This window comes from Manacus candei, unplaced genomic scaffold, assembly GCF_025592945.1.
Source record: "Manacus candei isolate 608988 ecotype Guabito, Panama unplaced genomic scaffold, ASM2559294v1 h1tg000057l, whole genome shotgun sequence".
Lineage (NCBI taxonomy): Eukaryota > Metazoa > Chordata > Aves > Passeriformes > Pipridae > Manacus > Manacus candei.
The window spans coordinates 963,044-982,442 of record NW_026138105.1 but is presented as its reverse complement, the minus strand read 5'-3'; the positions used below and the strand labels follow the sequence as shown (position 1 = coordinate 982,442).

Sequence of the window (19,399 nt, the reverse complement as noted above, 5' to 3'; positions counted from 1 at the left end):
AATGCCTGGGGCCACCAGCATCTCCGAGAGGGAAGTGTGACAAGCGTGGTAGGCTGGAAGGCAAAGCCCATGGCAGTGATGACAAGCTCCTTGTGACTATCTCCTCTCTGGATGGACAATGTACAAAGGTCCTGTTCCATGGTGATTCCACTCTGCACAGTGACCCTGCTCCTCATGGTGATCCTGCTCCTCATGGTGACACTGCTCGATGGTGACTTTGCTCCTGTGCTTTGTTCACTCCAAACCTTCCATAGCCAGGCCTGGTTTGAAGCTTGTCTTCCAGGAACATCTGGTTCACCCCCACAGCAGCTCTCCCCTGCTGACTTGGAAGCTTCTGTAAGACCAGGGACTGCAGTGACTGCAGCTCCTGAGGCTCCTCACTCCCTGCTGCAGCCACACTGCCCCTTCATCCCACAGACACCTCCTCCTGCTCCTCTGGGAGCTGAGTGGCTCTCACCATCCCCTCCATGAACATGTGGGCAGCCGCCTCGGAGTGCAGCTGTGGGGGGAATTGCAAGAATGAGCTCCAAAACCGGAGCACGTGGCTCCTGAAGCCTCCACAGGTGTGACTGCAGCCTTCCTGCAAAGTCACGTCCTTTCTCCCTCTCCCTCTGGCTCTGCTGCAGACCCACAGCACTGGGGGAGCTGTGGAGAGCTGGGACGGGGGGGACCACAGACACAATGATGCCCTGCTTGTTTGAGCTGCTCACCTGCCTTCTCTGAATGCTCCAGACCCTCCCTACTAATGGGAATCAGAGAGAAAGACGTCGGGTTTATCTAAGCCAGAGTCACTAGGAGCCCCGGAACCCTGCTCCGTCATTAGCGGTGAGTAAAGCACAGTGAGTCACTACTGCCATTATCAACACTCTTCTAAAGGCTGGGGAAATGCAGCAGGAAGGTGCTGTTCCTTGAAGTCACTGCTTGTAGCTGTTTCCTTCCATCAAGATCTCTTCTCTGGACCTGGGACTGGCTCTGACCCCCCAATCTGCCCCACGGGCACCTGCCCCCTGGGCCAGGCTCTTCATTGTCAGGGTTGACAATATGAGCCATGTCTGCCCCACTCCCACCAGCCCCTCTGTGCTTCAGTCTGCTCCTCGCATTAAGCCATTTATAAAGGTTAATGCATGCAGGACAGATATGCTTTTCCCAAGCTAATTGATGCTAAAACACCACCACGAAGGAGCTGCTCAGTATCACCCGCACCGTGGTGAGGGCAGCATGACCCTGTACCACATGCTGCTGCTCTCCAGACCCTTGGTCTGCACAATGCCAATTCTGCCTGTCACCCCTGCTCATAAACCTGGAGCTTCCTGTGACCCCAACATCTGTGGTCATGCCCCTGCCTGTCACCTTTCTCCCAGCTCAGCCCCATCCACACCATGGCCACTGCCCTGTCTGCTGCTCTCACACATGCAGAGAAGCTGCTGTGACTCCCCCTGTGAGTCCCCATCTTTAACCCCACCTCTGCCTTCCTCCTGTGCTCTGTCCGAGGGCCACATGGAGACACTGGCACATGGGATAGGCTGTGGCCATCACAGCAAACTTCTGCTCCACGTGCAGCTCTAGATGGCCCCAGTTCGGCCCATTTCTGTGCTGGCCTCCTCTCCCTGTCCATCCAGCCTGTGTCTGCTCCTGCTCACCACCTTGTCCTCTGCTTGCCACATGCCCTCATCCCCTCTTCCTTCACATCTTATTTTTCAGCTTTTTGGTGTTTTTTTCCTCCCTTCTGCTCCCAGGTCTCATTTTATCGTCAGCCTTGAAAACACAAACACTCACCAGCACACCTAAGACCAGACCCACATTGGGATATGTTTGCCCTGTGGGGCTTCCCTAAACCCAGCCCATCCCAACTCTGGTGTGGCTGTGCCCAGTTGGCTCACCAATGGTGCAAAGGGCTCTGGTGACCAAGCACACTGCCCTGCTACCACCACCACCTCAGGAACACCTGTGAGACAGCTGTGTGCTGGGTGGCTTACACTTAGTGCCACAAAGAGAAATGAAAATGCCAAAACTCTGGAAAAGGCAGAGGAGGAATTGGACCTAAGACACAAGGGGAGAGCAATTGCTGCAGGGACCGAGAGGACCCTGCACACAGCCCTCATCCCTGCCTGAACATGGTACTGGTCAGGAGAGCTCTGCTCTATGAACCATCCCCGTGTCATGCCCAGGCTTCAGGGCTAGACACTCAGATCTTCCTATTCAAACGGATTACAAATTACTGTCTGATCCACTAATTGGGATGGGAAGATGAGTGTGCTTCTGACAGCGCTGTTTAGCAGCCATTTAGAAATTGCTCTGAAGGCAGCAAGGTGCCATGAGCACACCGCAGCAAGGAGCCACATCTGCTCCAGCCAGTGAGCCCAGGACCACCCCACCAGGACCACCCTGCCAGCCTTACTGCCAGCAGCTCTGCCTGACCTAATCCCAGCTCCCACAGTGAGTCCTGCCCTGCTGCAGAGCCCGCCCGGCTCCCAGGGATGTCCCCCGTCCATTTGGCTCCCAGCCCTGCTGCCATTACTTCGTATTTATTTAACAAAATTAAAACCTGCTTAGTGAGGTCAATGAATGCGGAGGAGACAAACCAGATCTGCCTGGTGCTGCCAGGGAAGGGCAGCTTGGTGCCAGGCTGGAGCCACCTGCACTGTCTCAGGGGGACACAGACCCTCCTTCCTATGATTGGGAAGTCACACCAGGGACTGGTCAGCAGCACAGCAAGCACATCCAGTTCTTGGGGTTCCCCTTACCTCCTGCTTGACCACTGGTGGCAGGGAGGTGGATCTGGCTGGGGAAGGACTTCAAGAGGAAAGGCCTGTGTTGAGATGGGACTGCCCGAGAGGCACGGGCGATGGGGTCCTTGCACATGCTGACAGGTATGGCCAGACCTCTGAGTAGACCCCCCAGCCCTGTGTCCACCAGTCTGGCACAGGGGCAGCAGCCCTTTGCCTTTGTGTTTTGGGTGATGGCAAGTGTGTGGAGACTGCTCTGAACCCCTCCCACAGAGCGTCCAGGGACAGGACACTGCCCCAGCCCAGGAGCAGCAGCAGGTCCTTCTGAGCTCTTGCTGTCCCTGGTAGGGGCCGTGTCCCATGTAGTTCCTTACAGGACCCGGATTCTCTCTCCTGGGTTAGAAACTTCCTCCAGATCAGGTAGGAGGACAGGTGGGTCCAGGACCACCTCAGGAATGACTCTACAGCTCCGGTCTTCCCAAAAGTCATCCTACTGCTGATCCTCATTCCACAGCACCACATCCCTTTCAAATCCCAAACCACGGATGGGCACAAAGTCGGACAGCTCAGCTCCCTCCCAAAGTGCTCCAAGACTTTCCATAGGAGAGAGCACAGAGCCAGAGCTTGAAAGTACAAGCTTCATCCTCAGGGCACCAAGGCAGGGATCCCCCTGCCCTTCACCCTGGTAGGACCCACCCTGGGGTCTCCAACCCTGCTCAACCCCAGGTGCTCCCTGCAATCCCTGGGCACTGAGCCCTGACCCTGCATTACCCAACAAAGGAATGCAAATCCCCTGGGAAAGCAGAGGAAGGGGACAGGAAGGCTCAGGTCCAGGTCCAGGCACCCACAGAGGAGCAGCTTCATCACAGCGCCAGGCCCAGCCACTACTAGAGGAGTTACAGTAGCATGAATGAGTGCTTTCAGTTTTAATGAAGTCAATCTACCTGTAAAAGCTCTTTATATGATCTGAGAGAAAACAGGACTTGCAGCCACATTTTTATGTCATATGAGCGTGTTTTTTGCAGACACCAATTTCCCAGGGATGCCAGCACAGCAGCTGGGAGAAGAGCACCCAGTGCCCAAACTATAGCCCCTCACCACACCAGTTACATGTGGTGCTCCATGGACTTCCAGGAGAGGCAAGATTCCACATTCCCATTATGATAGTAGTTTAAAAAACCAGTGAATTTTGATGGAAAAAGAGACATTGTCTTTTCTCTGTTGGGGAGGGGACATCAGAACAAGGGGCTCAGGGAGGTGATGACAAGGCCCTGTCCAGCAAAGACCCCAGGCACCTGGGCTCTCCCTTTCCCCCCTGCTCCCATCCCAAGTGGTGAGCCTATCCTGCCAGCCAGGCTCTCACAGGAAGAGCTGTGCCAGGGCTGTCTCCAGTCCCCAGCAGGTCCCTGTCTGCTTTGCCAGCAAAGGATCATTTTTCCAGTGCCTTCCATTACTCTTGGACCAAGGTACAGGTGCCCTGGCTTCTTCCCAGTTTCACCTTTCCAACCACTGGGGAAAACAGGAGAGTTGGAGCCTGCTTCATATGTGAGATGACCTCAAATCCACAGTTTTGGATTTGTTCTTCCCTCCTCCTTGTGAATCCTGTGAAATTCCCCTTCCCAAGCAATACCAGCCAAGGTCCTGCTGCCAGAGGCCCCCAGGGCTCCGTGGGGAGCAGCACCATGCCTATGCTGGTCCTTCGTGCCTGCAGGAGAGGATAAATGGAGTCATCCTACATAGAAATGTCCAGCTGACCAGAAGGCCATCCCATCCCATCTGCAGAGAGAGGAAGGTGCAGGAATGGCATTGGAAGTTAAAACGTGGCAAGGGAAAAGCAAGTCTTTCCTCCACACAAGGCAGGCTGGGGCTCAGAGGGCTCTGTGCTGGGCAGCAGCTGCTCTGATTCTCAGGGGGAGGCAGAGGAGGGATGACCTGGGGGTCTCCCTGGCCACACAGTTGCCAGGATACTGCAGAGCACTGGGGACCCTCTTTGAGGGGTACCTGGGCTGGGTCCAGGGCAGAGCTGAGTCCTCGCCAGCTACGATGATGGCTTGGTCTCCACCATTTTGGCTTTGCAATCAAAAATGCCTCTTCATACTCTGGTAGCATTTCCAAGGGCAGGAGATGCCATGTACTGTGGGAGCCTCCAGCATCACCCGTGCTGCTCTTGCCCTGTTCCCAGCAGCTCTGTGACAGCCTGGTGGGTCTCGGGAAAACTGAGAGATTTCTAACACCCCTCCTACACTGGGGCCTCACCACAGGTTACTACAGGGATGCCCAGACAGGCTCCTGTGCCAACACTGAGGCAGGAGAGTCCCACCTGCACCCCTTTGCACTCCACAGATCTAGACACTGGTCAGGGCAGGCACCCAGGGTGGGCCGGGCACCAAGTTCGACAGGGTCACAATGTGCTGTGACTTCTTCTCATGGAAAAGGTCCTGATGTACCTTGGCCGTCCCAGGCACGCCCTCAGGGAGTCACTCCCTGCCCAGTGTGTGGGAAGACAAAGCAGCTGCCCTTCTCCCTTCTGCCATTCTCACTCCCGGGAGAGAGCCTCAAGACCTGAGCCTGAGGTACATGAACATCCCTTCCCAGGGATGTTACAACAGCCTTCCAGTTCCAGTGGAAACCAGTAGATCAGTGTAAAGAGGAATTTGTGGAATTAAAATTACTTTTCCCTTTCTCTGAAATTTGCCTTTGTCCACAGACCCTTGATTGTTCCTGCAGTGGTCTGTGGGATGCTAAAGGAGCACCCACTGCACACAGCACACACAGATCCACCCTGGACCAAGATGGGACCCTGGCAGAGGGACCCTTATGGAACTGGTGGGTGCTTGGTCTGAGCCCATCCCTGTGGAGGAATTGGAAGTGGCTGGAAGGAGTGTGGATGCCAAACATTTCTGGCTGCTGGCAGGGGCAAAAATGGATGGATTTGGTGGTTTTGATGTTGGAACCCCTAAGCAGGAGTTCCCATAGAACCATAGAATCTCCCGAGTGGGAAGGGACCCCCAAGGATCATCGAGTCCAACCCCTGGCCCTAAACAGGAGAGAATGCCACAGAACGTGCCTGAGAGTGTTGTCCAAATGCTCCTTGAGTTCTGTCAGGTTTGGGATCGTGACCATTTCCTCAGTGAGCCTGTTCCAGTGCCTAACCATGCTCTGGGTGAAGAACATAAAGGGTTTATAAAGACTTCCCTGGGAGTGTGATCCATGCTCAGCTCCTGCCAGCATCACCTCCCCAAGCCTCTCCTCCTGTAGGGTCCCCCACAGCCACCAACCCCACAGCAGAGGAGAGGAGACATGGTCATCTAGCAAGGACAGCAAGCACTGCAAGGGAGGGAGCCAACCACTCAGGGCTCCCCACCTGGAAGTTGCTCAACCTTTGCTGGGACAAGCAGTGCCACCAAAGTAGGGCTGCTGGGCTCCCGGGGCCGTGGCAGCACAGAGGCTTCCTTGGCACGGAACAGGGCGTCTCTTCTAATTATATCAGCTCTGTCCCACAAAGAGCAGCTGGGAGCTGGGGTGCCCTATTTACACAGCCCTTCTCTGGGCCCAGCAGCTGCAGTGCTGGCGGACAACCCCCCCCCAGCCCTGGTACTGGGATGGCCCCACAACCTTCAGCCTCAGCGGCTGGAGGAGGGGAGCAGCAGCCAACTCCACACCCAGTCAGGATGGCCTGGCACAGCCTGGATGGGCATTTGCTTCTGGGAGGCAGCCGGTTGCATGGGTCTGGGTTAGTGTCCAGTGGATTGGTGGTCTCTCTTCACCCCATCCTCCAGCACCTGGACTGGCTCCTACTGGGCTCCCTGAAGGCTGAGTGATCCCACACTGCCAACAAGGTCTGAGCACCAGAGCAGCACACTGGGGCCAGCAGGATCCTCCTGCAAGACACTGAAGCCTGTGGCCAGGGCAGGCATGTCCTCAATCACCACCTCCCACAGGCACCCATGCTGGAGCCATGGAGGGGTCTGCAGGACAGGGACTCCAGCTACCTCTGAATGGGTGCCCTGGGCATCCCAAAAGCAACAGTGTCTTCAGACCTCTGTGTCCCTCTCCTTGCTCGGCACTTGCCTTCCTTCTCAGTTCAGCCTCTGCCCCAGAAGGTCCCATCACCTGCCCTGCAAGGTCGTAGTAGAATCCCAGAATACCAGAATGGTTCGGGTTGGAAGGGATCTTAAAGCTCATCTCGTTCCGCCCCCTGCCATGGACAGGGACACCTTCCACTAGACCAGGTTGCTCCAAACTCCATCCAACCTGGTCTTGAACACTTCCAGGAATAGGGCATGGATATTAGCCCTGTGTCAAGAGCCACTGGAGGTGGCTGGAGCCATCAGGAGGTAACTGCCACCTCAGGCAGCACCCAGGCTCTGCCATGAGCAAACTACTCCTGCCCGTGATGGGACAACTGGAACGAACACACTGATGCTGGGGTTATTCTTCAGTTTGGAAAGTGCCAGGCAAGGGACTGGGCAGGAGCCAAAGGCACTCAGAGCTGGTGCCACAGTGGGGCACAGAGGAGGGGGTGACAAGGGGTTGGTGGATCCCATCCAAAGTTCTCTGTGTTCACCTCCCAGAAATTTCACTGTGCTCTGGAGATCCCGGCACGGTTCCCCTCTCCTCATACAGGAACTCTGGATGCTCCAGTCAGCAGCCTGCCCAAACGATGCTGGAGACTCAGCCCCTCTGCATATATGCTTCAAGATGCCCCTTGGACCTGCCTGGGAGCTGGGCCTGGGGGATCCCCTCCTGCCCTGCACCCCAGTTCAGCCATGACCCCAGAGACACTGCTGTTGGGGTGCTACTGGCAGGTGTGATCCCGCTCCAGGGGGCTGGCAGGTTCCCTGATTCCAATCCCAGGGAAGCCCAGGGGCTGGGGAGTGGCTGGGGGCTGCCTAGCCCCTGCCACCCAGGGGGATGATGGTTTAATCCCCCTACGTTATTTCAGTTGCTAGGTGATCAAATTATCCATCTGCTTGTGACAGCACGGGAGAGTGCTGTGAGTCAGTCCCTTCCACAGCCAGCAAAAGGGGTTCACTCCAGCCTACCTCCAGCCTGTCCTGGGTCCCTCCGTGCTCACAGGGTGTTCTGATGGCAGAGCCTGCCAGGGGAAGTAGGTCTTGCCCAGAGAAGTCAGGCTGCCATGGGGCTGTGGGTATCTTCCCACATACTTCTGGAGAACAGGACCCCTGTGGCATCCTGGAGAGCACAGTCGAGCTGTGTCCTCACTGCGCCACCTGGAAGGAGGGGTTTGTTGTATTATATTGGATTGGATGTTAGGAAGAAATTCTTCCCTGTAAAGGTGGTGGTGAGGCACTGGCAACTGTCTGTTGCCCAGACAAGCTGTGGCTGCCTCATCCCTGGAAGTGTTCAAGGCCAGGCTGGATGGGGCATGATCTAGTGGAAGGTGTCTCTGCCCATGGCAGACAGTGGAACGAGATGGTCTTCAAGGTCCCTGGTGTAAGTTCCCTTCCAACACAAACCATTCTGTGATTATGTGCTTCATTCTAGAGCAACTTCGAGGGATCAGATGAGCCCCAGTAGAAGCACAGGCAGGTTTGGTGTTACTCTCTGGGACAGCCCAGCACTGTCAGCACAGCCACCCAAGCACCTTCCCCCCCTCCTCAGGGGCATCACACTATGAACCCAGGGAAAGACATCAGGCTGCTCAAGACAGCAAGGTAGAAAGGCAACACTTTGAGAGAAAATACCATTTTCATAAAGTGTTTGAAGTCATTTGGAGGAGGAAAGTGGGAAGGAAGAGAAATAAGAGTGTGTGTATGTGTGTGTGTGTGTGATGCATGCATATGTGAAAGAGTGACAACAGGAGCCTCCCTCCCTGCAGAGGAGAAACCATCTCAGTTTTTCAGGTTTGGTAGAGTGTTGAGACACTGGGAAATTAAAGCAATGCCCACAAAACCTGTTTGGAAAGTCCAGTTTCCTTAAATGTAGGTGCTGCACAGCCCCTTCTGCTGCCAATGGGCACACATTGGGCTGGTGAGGTGCTGGGGGTTACACAGGACCCCTATCCCCTGCCACATGCAGCCTGCATGATCTGAAGCCCACCAAGGCCAGTGGAAATCTCCTGTGAGATACATGAGCCTTTGCAGGAGCATCACTGGCCACGTGGAACTTTGCTGCAGGGATAGAGCAGGGTGGCCACCCCAGGGTTTGCCCATCCCAAAGAAGAAGCCCTGCAGCAGGGTGAGGAACACCATGCAGGGCAGAAAAGGAACAGAACCATGGCAGAGCAGCTGGGAGCTGCCCCAAACTGCCTTCTCTGCCTTCTGCCACTGCACATTGGCGAAAGACCCTCTGCTCGTCCGCTCCGTCTCACCCCACCCACCCTGTGCCCTGCCAGGAGCTCAGCCAGCACCGAGGAACCCACACAGCATCCCAAACCCAGTGCCGTGCAACCCAAACCCCGGGAGCTGGGCTAGTGGCCTCCATGCTGCTCTCCACAGCTCTCCCAGGTCCCCCAGCAGCTATCACAACTTCTTAGTGCAAAGAGACTCATTAATGAAGTGGAAAAGGAGGAGGAGGAGCAGGCTGAATGGTCTGTCCTAAGGGACAGTGCAGCAACGAGGAGGAGGAGAGGGTTCAGCATTGATCTCAGGATAAGCAGCCACCGAAGAGAGAGAGAGGAACAACTGTCCGGAAAATAATTGGGATGGAAAGGATGAGGGGTGCAGCTGGCTGGGCTGCCAGTTGGGGGTGGAAGCCATGGAGGTGTGGGCAGGAGGAACACAGGGAAGGGATGCTGCCTCCAAAGTCACACAGTCCCAGCCACAGCACCCTTCACCAAAAGGCAGGAGGCAAAGGGGGGCCTGCAGAGCCATGGGCAGGAGGATTGTGTCCTGGGGGATACCCATGACTCCCGTCCCAGGGCTCTTGACCCCAGCTGCACTCCTTGCCCTGGACCTCAAGTCTCTCCATCCTGCAGGGCACGATCCCTTTGCCAGTGCCTGGCGCCCTGGCACAGCCATGAGCCTGCAGCTTCCCAGCAGCAGCAGTGGTGGAGGGAGGAAGTCCGGCTGGGCTACGTGGGAAGGATGTTTTTCTCCAGCTTAGCGGTTCCCAGTTTCCAAACTGTCTCTGCAAGGGGCTGGTTGCTGTGCTTGTTGGCAGCACTGCCAGGGGCTGGGGGGAACCACTGGCCCCTGGCCACCGACCCCTGGTGGCTTGCCGTGGGGCAGCGGGCACAGAGCCCCAGAAGTGGGTTTCTCCAGCCCACTGGTTGGCAGTGCTGGAGGCTGCTGGATAGCGATAGGAGGGGAACGTTTCCATCCCCACCTCACAGCTCCAAGCAGAGGAGAGGAAACATCAGAGGGGCAGGAGCTACACAGTCAGCAGCTCCACTGCAGCTGCTCCTGCAGCTCTGAGGTCTTGCACTGTTCCTTGGGTTCCTGAACCCAGGGAGTCCCAGTCTGCAGCAGCTTCCTGTCTCCAGGTCACACAGGGTCACACAGAAGGCTTGGTTCCCCATGGCTCTGAGCTATCACCTTGGCCTCCACTGCTCCTGTAGGGCAGCAGGAGGGCTGCTCTCCTCTGCTCCCAGCACACGAACAGACTCGAGTGCTGGGGACAGGACTCCCATGCTCCAGGAAAGGACTGAGGAGCTCACGGGGAGCTTGGGTGCTCCACTCCTGGCCAGACCTGCTGCCCCATCATGCAGGGCACAAACCTTCTGTGAGCATCATTGCCTCAAAAGTATCACCTCCTCAGGGAGCATCGCCCTCCTCGCTGAGCTGGGGGAGGACACGGCCATAGTGCTGCGGTGGGTCTGCCTATCCATGCCCTCCACATAGCCAGCATGCTGCCTGGAAAGCACAACCCAAACCTTGGCCTGCCATGAAATCATTTTTCCCACCCCAGAGGCTTTTCCCCACAGCAAGCAAGGACAGGCAGGGAATGGTATTGGTGGCTATGAGCCGACAGCTGAGAAACTGTCCACATTCCAGCCAGCTGAAACACCTCCTAAGACATCCCTAGGCTTTGACCTCTTCCCAAACCAGCAGCAGTGCCCAACTGAGACAGAAGGAGGGTGGGTTATTTAGAAAATGCCAAACCAGCCCTTTCTGATTGTTCAGAAAATCATCTCACTGTTCAGAACACGAAAATCACTGGATAAAGGACCTTGTCTACTAACTGTGCCTGCTCAGTTCTAACACCAGCCCTGAGTCCCAGCTGCCCCAGCAGCTCTGGCCCAGGAAGAAGGTGGTCCCTGGGGCCTGGCCTGTTCCCCAGAGGATGAGAGGCACTGTCCCCCCACAATTTGGGTCAGCTGAGGCTGGGAGCAGGGCAGCAGGTCCCTGTCCCACAGGTGCTGGGCACCTGGCTGAGGTGCCATCTCAAAGAATTGCTCAGATGAACCACCAGAGCAGCCATCCCCTCATACTTCTCTACCATGGGAAGGATTAATTGGACAAGGAAAACGGTGAGGGAGCATCAGCTTCATTCCCGCAGTGAAAACTGTGCCATTAAAATCCTCTTTCCTATGACACACACTGAGCCTATTTCCGTAATAGTTTGGCAGGGGAATAACATTACTGAGCCTATAAATACCTTGTGAGGTGCTGCTTTGGTGATGGAGCTGCAGGAAGTGGCCCTTGCCCACCCTGTGCTGGCCCTGCAGCCTCCTGGGAAGGCACAGGTGCCACCACCACGGGAGAATTGAGGGTGATGGACAGGAGAACATAGGAGGGCTGTCCCAGTCCTGGGGGACAGTGATGGGTTGGGAGAGGACTGTGGTTGATGGGAACAGGGCAAGAGCTGTGCAAGCCCTGGAGACACTGGAGGGGACAGAGCTGAGCCAAGGGAGCATAGGGATGAGAAGATGGTAGAAAGCATTGGCACCCCAAGGATGTTTCCAAAGCAAACTGTGAAGGTCCCTGCAGCTGCAGCCAAGGACTTTGGTCTGACCCAAACCAGGTTGACACACAACCAACTCATCTCTGTCCTCCTCATAGGGACCCCAGGCACAGAGGGGGGTCTCACACCAGAGGAGGCAGCAACAGAGACTCTTCAGGGCACAAGCTGATGCTCTAAAACACCCCAGGGACACTTGCCACATGTTCTTCCCAGCTACCCCATCACAGAGGGAAGCTGTTCCCTGCAGATCCCTGGCCATCAGCTGGGTCATCCCAGAGACCCAAAGTGAGGAATCAGCAACCATCTCCGGTGCCTGCTCCTCTACCAAGGCCCTGAGACAGTGTGGGTGAAGAAAACACCCCACAACAGCTGAGAGGGAAGTGGTGGGGAGAGGGTTCCAGCCCCCCAGTCCCCCAGCCCCACTGTAGGCTGTGCAGGGAGAGGAACGGCTGGAGTTGTGGTGCTGCCATCCCGTTGTCATCTGCCAAGGGACATGGTGTGGGTGGTCCCTGTCCCATGGAGACACACCGAGACAAATGGCTGAGGGATTTGGATATTAAATATTTGACATAAGGGGACTTACATCACAGGTCTTACCACTCCTCCTGAGCACAAGTGCCAGCACTGTTCCTGAAAGCTCCTGGGTCCCTCCTGTAAGAGCACTTGGCTGCTCTGAGTCCTCACCAACTGCCCTAGAGACAGCACAGGAGATATCAGGGGACATCAAACCCAAAGACAGTTTCTGGAGGCCTGAGGCAATAGCGTCCTTCTATGTAAGAGTCACCCAAGGGATGCATAGAAAGGCCCACACTCCCCAGAGACTGCAGAAGCAAGACCCAGGGGACATCTAAACCATCTGACAGCAGAGTGTAGGTTTGGGGCTGCTTGTCACCTGCCCCCCCATGCCACCCACAACCAGAGGGCATAAACCTACTGAGATCATAGAATCACAAAAACATGGACTGGTTTGGGTTGTAAAGGACCTTAAATACCACCTAGTTTCAACCCTCTGCCACGAGATGACCATAACAGCTCTGGAAGTTGTGCTGCGCTTCCTTCGAGCATCTGGAAAGCTTGGCAAGAAGCTGCAGCAAGCCAGGCTTCATTTGGGGAAAGCTCTCAGGAAAGGCCAATTTCCTGACAGTCAATGATCCAGACCCACCAGCCAGTCACAAGAAAGGCTGACATCCATGGGAGCCTGCCTGAGCACGGGAGAGCTCAGCCTGGTGGGAACCTTCTCTCTGCAATGTCTCTACAGCAAGAAGAGGAGCAGGATCTTCTCTTGCACACCCAAAACTATAACACAAGGTCACACACAGAGCCCACAGGAATTTCTGCAGGTAGTTGCATGGTTGGGGTAGCCGAAGTCACTGCCCACGGAGGAGCCTAACTGACCTCCCAAACCAGACATGTGAGCAGGTACAAAGTGTGGAATACAGACATCTGCAAAACCCTGTCATGTTTATGCCATGGAGAGCTGGACATGCCAAGCCCAGGCTGCAGGAAGTTGGTGCAAATCCCAGGAGTGTTGTTTCAGCAAAGCTCTGCTGTACATAACCAGTTTTTGGCATGACACAGAACCTCAAACAGCAGTTCAAGCCAAGTGCTTCCCTTACAGACTCAAGCAGAACCTTCACATCCATTTACTCTGCATAAAACTAAAAACGCCCCCAAAATGAAGAATAATCAAACAGTCTCTCTGCTCAAAACAACTCTGACCACTGCAGTGATGGCCTGTGATCACCTGCAGCCCCTTCCCTTTCAGTGAGTCTGACAAGAGCCCCCTCTCCAACAGCTTCCTCATCGGAGGTGGGCAATGCTCAGCCTGCCTGGGGTGACCCAGGTCACCCCACTGTCCTCCCGGGGACCAGATGTGTTGCCCCAGGGTGCGCAGCTGCAGCAAGGGGCTACCCTCTGCCCCTCGCCCTGGCATGGCTGGTCAGGGAGCCCAGCCAGCTGCAGCTCAGCCCTGGATCCAGGTTGGACAATGGTGAGAAGAAAAACCTCGCTAAGCTCCGAATCAGTTCCTTGAACCCCATAAAAAAAAGTAAATGGGAGTCAGCCCAGCTTCTGGCAGCCCTGCACAGCCTCGCCTGGGGCTGATGGCACTCGGCATGAGCTGGCGGCTCTGGCCTGAGCCAGGCGGTGAAACCTGGGACACAGGTGGCTGCCGGGGCACAGAGCCCTCCCAGGGACACATCTTTGTGGGCTGCTCCCCTCTGTGGATGGCGAGGGGATGATGCGGGCAGCGAGGAAGGCAGCTGCCATCTGGATCCCGAGCTATCCATCTTTGTGGCGGCAGCAGCGGCTCAGCGCTGGGAGAGGCCTGATGGTGGGCAGATTAGAGGGGACACGGCGTGTTCATCCCCATCCTGCTGCGCTGCCGCTACCCAGGCTGGAAATAAAGCCTCATTTTTCATGCAAAGATGCACAATGGTTAATAGGGAAAATTTGCCTGGGAGGCATGCAGGTAGCAAACCAATTTCCAAACCGGTCTCCAATTACTACTGATGGTTATTTGATTTACATTTTTTTGTGGCTTGCCAGATGTTGATTCTCCAAGGGTGAAATTCCACCCAGAATAAGGGTGTAGGAAGGTGCAGAAGTCTCCTGCTGCAGAGTGGTATGTTTCCCTGGAGCTGCTCTGTTCCTCACCACTTGCAGCTTCCAACTGTACCATGCGTCATGGACAGCGAGAGGAGTGAGGAAGCTGAGCTGCTGCAGAGACCAGAGCCACATCTGCCAAGCCCACAGCTGGAAAAGCCTCATCTTCTTGCTGGCATAAGCAGCAGCCCCACGTTCCAGAGCAGGACTGGCGGCTCCTACCAGGCGATAACTTCCTGCAGGAAGCCCCTGAGCTGGCTCTGTGTTTGGCTTCCTTGGAGAAGAAGCAGTCAGAGGTGGATTTGCAAGGGTCTGGGAGTCCATTTTGCAGGAAGTGCTCCAAGATGCCCAGGTCCCGCGGAATGCCAGCCCTGCACATCTGCATGGACACGGTTGCTTACGGTGCCACAGGTGTTTGCCACACACCAGGGTAGGGGCATGGTGTTGGGAAGGTCACCAGGGCTATGATCCTCAAAGGCACATGGTGCCAAACTCCAATGGAAATGATGGCAACAAGGCTCTAAATCCTGCTCTTGCCTGGGCCTCATCTCGGACCGGAGCTTCCTAAGTGCGTCATGCCCATAGGAGACTGTCATGTGTCATCTCTCTCCTGGAGGGGACTGGTACGTGGGGGGGACATTCGTCTGCCCCTCCAAAAGTCTAATGCAAATGCAATGATCCAACCACCACCCCAGGGCTGATCTGGGCCCTTGTTGCAGAGGGGCACAGGAGGGGCACAAAGGGAGCCTGCCAGCCACATCCACAGGGACAGCGGGCGCTGCCCTGCCAGGCACAGCTGCTCACTGCAGACCAGCTCCATTCCCTGCTGGTTCCATTCCCCACAGCCCTGCTGGCCCTGGGCAACCCAGAGCATCTTTACATGGGAGATCCAGTAGGAAGAGGACTGCGGGTCAGGCAGATGGGTGAAGAGTCGGGCAATGGACTGAGGGTCGGGCAAGTCTGCCCACAAGCAACGCAAACTGCAAAGCATCCCGTCCCAGGAAAACGGGAGAGTACATCCCGGGTACGGCAAACATAGGCCAGGGCCGTACTCATTGCCAGTGACTGCTCATGGGATAGGGACAGTTGCCTGGAGATGGCCAGGGGGTGCAGCCAGGATGGGGCCCGGGGGGAGCAGGCAGCCTGGGTACATGTGTGCTCACAGACCCCACGCACCTCCCCACACGTGCCTGCTCCCTCCAACATCCCTATGTGTTCCCTGGCGCACGCCCCCAGCCCCCCACGCCCCCTCACTGCGCGCACACCCGCAGGTAACACATCATCACCTACCGGAGCACACGCGTGCGTGCACCACTCAGCCCCCAGCAGCACACACGCACATCCAAGCGGCACACGCACCCCCGAGCACAGCGCACGCAGGCGCGGGCAGTGCACACCCGCACGCTCGGGCTGGGGCCGCTCCTCCGCACAGGCTCGATGCGGTGGGCACGCACGGGGAAACGGAGCCACGCTCAGCCCCGCACCCGACACCGGCCGCGCACGGTGGGTCCCGCACCCGACACAGCCGCCCACACGGGCTCCGCAGCGGGTCCCACACGCACGCACGGGGCCGTGGGTTCCCGCACATGCACATATATGTGCTGTGGGTAACGGAGGCAGCGGCGTGGCCGGGCTCTGCCGTGGATCCTGCACCCCTGCGCAGCCGCGGCCCCGCCACGCCGCAGCCCGCACCGGCACCCGGCCGCCCGCTGCCCCGCATGGACACGCGTGGGGTGGGATGGGCCACGCCCCCCGGGGGTGCGGGATCTCTCTCTCTCTCTCTCTCTCACACACACACACACACACACACACACACACACACACACACACACACACACAGACACGCGCGAGCGCTCTGAGCCCGGTTGGTCTGCAGCCACTTAACTCCTTGTTGCCCGTTCCCGCACCAGCCAGCGCAGCCCTGCATCATCCAACCCCTTCCCCGCACCGTCCAGCCATCCAACCCGCACTGTCCCTTCCAAGCCCCTTCCAAGCACCGTCCGGACCTTCGCCCAGCACCGTCCATCCCTCCATCCCGCACCGTCCAACCCGTTTCCCATATCGTCTGTACCTTCGCTCCGCACCGTCCATCCCCGCACGCCCAGCGCCGGCCCGGCTCCGCACCGCCCTCCCGCGAGGGCTGCGCCTCCCGCCCCGCTCCCGGCGCCCCCGGCCCGGCCGCCTCCGGCCCCGCCGCAGCCCCCTCCTCACCTGTCCCGGCTGTGGGGGTCCCGCGCCCGCTCCTCGCAGCGCCCCGGCGGGCTGGGCGGGGGGCTCGGCTCGGCTCGGCTCGGCTCGGCCCGGCCCGGCCCTGGCCCCGGCCCCGGCCCTGGCCGCTGGCCGGCCCCTCTGCCCCCCTGCCCGCGGCGCGGTGCGGCCGCCTCGCCCCTATGCGGAGGCTCCAGCGGCACCGAGGCGATGCCCATTCATTCAGCTTGGCCCCCGCAGCCCTCCCCTTCCGCCCCGCGCCCCAGCCGCCTGCATGGAGGAGGCTGGCGATGCTGCAGCGGTACCCAGAGCCCCCGGAGAGCACAGTGCGGAGAGGAGGGAGGGAGAGGAGGAGGAAGGAGAGCAGAAGGAGGGAAAAGGAAAGAGGGAGAGGGAGATGGCTGCCCCCAAAACCAGAGCTGGATCTGTAGAAGACTCTGGGATTTCCACAAGGAAATCAGGGCAGGGAATGGAGCGGGGCCGGCGCAGCAACCACCCCCCCACCCCCCCACCCCCGCCAGCCCGGCACAGCACCTCCAGCTCGGTACCCAGGAATGCTGCCGGAGTGGCAAGGGCAAGCCAAAGGCTGCGGACTGCGGGTGGTGGGCACGGCTCCGCACAGGGCCAGGGCAGGGGCAGGGCCCCCGCGGAACTGAAATGTGCTCCTCTAAGTCAAGGCTGACCCAGCCGGGGGGCACCAGGCACTCCAGTCAGGACCTTGGCTTTAAGGACACGGAAAGCTTGGGAGGCACCTTTTGATGGTGTTGCCGACCTGGTGCACAGGGTCTGCATGCTTGACCCCACACCTGCCCTTGCACCCTCCCAACTTTGCTCAGACAGGGCTCTTCCACCCCCTTGCACAGCCACAACCCCCCCTAATGCACTGGGGTCCCAATGTCCTGAGCCCCAGGATAACATCCTGCACGCCACATCAAAATTTCTCAGCTTTTCCTAATCTGGGTCTTGCTTAACCCTCTGGAAAATAATCCACTGACCATCTGCCACAGTGAAATTCATTTACAACCTTGTACAAATTAGGCTCAACTGTTCACTTGCTGCTCCTCTTCTGCTCAGGGTTTTTGGTCACTGTGGTGCATGTGTCTTCCTTCCCATGGGCTGGGGATGACCTTGCCCTGGGCTGGAGGTGACCTTGCCCTGGGCTGGGATGACCTTGTCATGGGCTAGAGATGACCTTGTGAGCCCTGGGTTGCAGAGCAATGCTTGTTCCTCACATGTTCTTGGATCTCAGGGTGCTTTGCTCCTGGCTGGATGGCAGGTATTCCCTGTGCCCAGCCTGCCTATCCTCCCAGGGACTGCTGAGGATCCTTTCTAGGGGAACAGCCTCTCTATTTGGATGCCCTTCAAGGTGTGTGCGGGGCAGGTGATGACCTTTCAGGTACACCGAGCAGATGGGTCCATGCAGGACAGAGAGCAAGAGCTCTTGAACTTTCCTCTGCCAGGGATTCCCAGCCTGGCTTCAGGAGATCCAGGTATTGATCCAGGTATTGGTGGTTTCAGAGGTAATTGCGAATCCACAGACCTTGCTGCTTTGGGATGCCTGACCAGGGCTGTCCCATGGGAAGTGAGGTGATCAGAGAGACAGGACTGCTCGTCTCTGTAAAATAACTCTGCAGCTGCCATGCACCTGCATTAGAGCCTGGACTGAGGGGTGAGCACAATGCTGGGAGCAGCTATCACAGGTATTTTCCCATCCCTTTGCCCTGGTGCTTTTGCAAATTGAGAGCTGGCTTCCTGGGGAAGAGGCTTCACTCTCCTAGGAAAATAGAAATATACAGATTTTTTTTTCCTTCCTGTAGCAGATTCAGCAAAAGTGCAGCTGCCTTCCCAGTCCTGAATACAGAATTGACCATTCAGTTCATCCCTAAGGGGAAATGACCCAGCAGAAATGAACAATGAGCCCCACAGTGCTCTCTGCACCCTCCAAAATCTTTCTCAACCCTGGCATTTTCCTCTCCCAACTTCCAAGGGTGCCTGGCTCCCTTTGCAGGGCAAAGGCTTCCTGTGTGCTTCCAAACCCCCTCTCTGTAAGTCTATCAGCTTCAAAATGTTTTTTGTTCTTAAATTGCAATTAGGCAGGTTACTTGTCAGTGGTGGAGCCTGGGGTCCAGAGGCACTTGCACAAAAAGAGCAGGAGTTGGGTGAGTAGCTGAGTGAAAGGCATCCAGCTGCCTCAGGGGGAAAGGACATTCCATCTCTGCCAAAAGCATGGAGGGTCTGGATCCCAGTAGTGGGACCAAGCAGCCTGGAATCTTTTGGTTGTGAGAGGCAATACCTTTTCCATCATCCACAGCCCTCCCGAGCCTTATGTCAGCCCCAAGGGGCTGAAAGAACATGAAGAAGAAGTTGTAATTGATGTTATTTACTGTTGATTTTACTGTGAGTGTTTGGGTGCTCCTCAGAAAAGTCCCTTGGTGTCCTAAGAAGCCCAGAGCCAGGTGCAGTGCTGGGGAAATGGAGACCAGCCCTGGCAGGCTGACATACTTCCCTGCTGTGGTTTCAGTTAGCAACCCAGCAAAGCCCATGTGGAGGAAAAAGATGGTGAGATAAGGAGGGATATTGGATTTAGGAGGAAATTTAGGAAGAAATTATTTTATAATATTTGGGAGGCCCTGGCACAAGTTGCCCAGGGAAGCTGTGGCTGCCCCATCCCTGCAAGTGTTCAACCCAAAGGTTGGATGGGGCTTGGAGCAACCTAATCTAGTGGAAGGTGTCCCTGCCCAAGACAGGGGTGTGGAACTGGATGATCCATAAGGTCCCTGGCCACCCAAACCATTCTGGGATTCTATGACTCTATGAATGAAGGACAACTGGGGAAGTTTGTCTGCAAAAGACCTCAAAGCCTCACTTCTGACATGTACAGGAGTCAAGAGGGGGCTTGGACACCTACAGGAAAGCTGCAGGCAACTATAGAGGCTTTTCCAAGTGAAGACAAATGGTTCTCATTCCTGGTGATGAAGGAGGGAGAATCAGGG

General features: G+C 56.9%; 1 protein-coding gene across 1 annotated transcript in view; it reads right to left on the bottom strand.

Annotated features, from left to right (window-relative positions):
- The window catches only part of DLGAP4 (DLG associated protein 4), a 148,925-nt gene extending 132,482 nt beyond the window's left edge, over positions 1-16,443 (bottom strand). Inside the window, exon 1 of the mRNA XM_051803252.1 lies at positions 16,410-16,443. The gene's annotated coding sequence lies outside the window, so the exon portion shown is untranslated. The remainder of the gene's footprint in view (positions 1-16,409) is intronic.
- Between the last annotated feature and the right edge of the window lie 2,956 nt (positions 16,444-19,399).